This window comes from Wasmannia auropunctata, unplaced genomic scaffold, assembly GCF_000956235.1.
Source record: "Wasmannia auropunctata unplaced genomic scaffold, wasmannia.A_1.0 LD336103.1, whole genome shotgun sequence".
NCBI classification, from domain to species: domain Eukaryota; kingdom Metazoa; phylum Arthropoda; class Insecta; order Hymenoptera; family Formicidae; genus Wasmannia; species Wasmannia auropunctata.
In genome coordinates, this window is record NW_012026787.1 from 82,021 (window position 1) to 82,788 (window position 768).

The following is a 768-nucleotide window of genomic DNA, read 5'->3' on the forward strand; positions in this document are numbered from 1 at the left end:
TAGAAACTTATTTACGATATTCCTAAAGCGGTCACTCATCCAAGCTATAAATCTTGTGGAACGTGCTTAACCTTGTGATCGTCCGAGAACTGATGCTTCGATGATCCATACACATTAATTGCTAATAAGAGTATATACCAATGGTATATATCTTCTTAATGGATGTTAAAAAGATTAAATATGTGTTAGTTAAGATATATTTTGTTCATAAATGTAAAGTTTGCATATAAAATATAAACAAATGTAAAGTCACAATTTTTTAATAAGACTTAATTTTTGTATAAGTTGCAAAATGGCATTTGAAATAAAGGAATTAAAAATAAATACTTGCCATATATACAATATATCAAGAAACGTTCATATTTTTCTAAAAATCAAAAAGATTGACACTATAAAAAAAAGTCAATATAAAGTCATTCTTTAGTCATTTGAAATCTAGATTTTAATCATGATGTAAAAAATGTAAATTCGGTCAATTTGACGTCAAATTGATAATATTTTGACTTTTCTGTTCTCCTTGGGAATTTAAAACAAACGAAACGGACGATGATTTATTTAATACAAGCACTTAGATTGATACACGCACAGATATAAATGATAGCGACCAATGTCCTTGGCGAAATACATGAATATTTCGATAAGCAGCCACTTTCAGCTGAGAAGCTTCCCGTACGCTCACGGTATAGTTTTGAGGCACGTTTTAATAAAAGGGAAGCAAGCACGCCCGCGTTACTCCTTCTGAACGTTGTTGGATATAACACGCCCGAA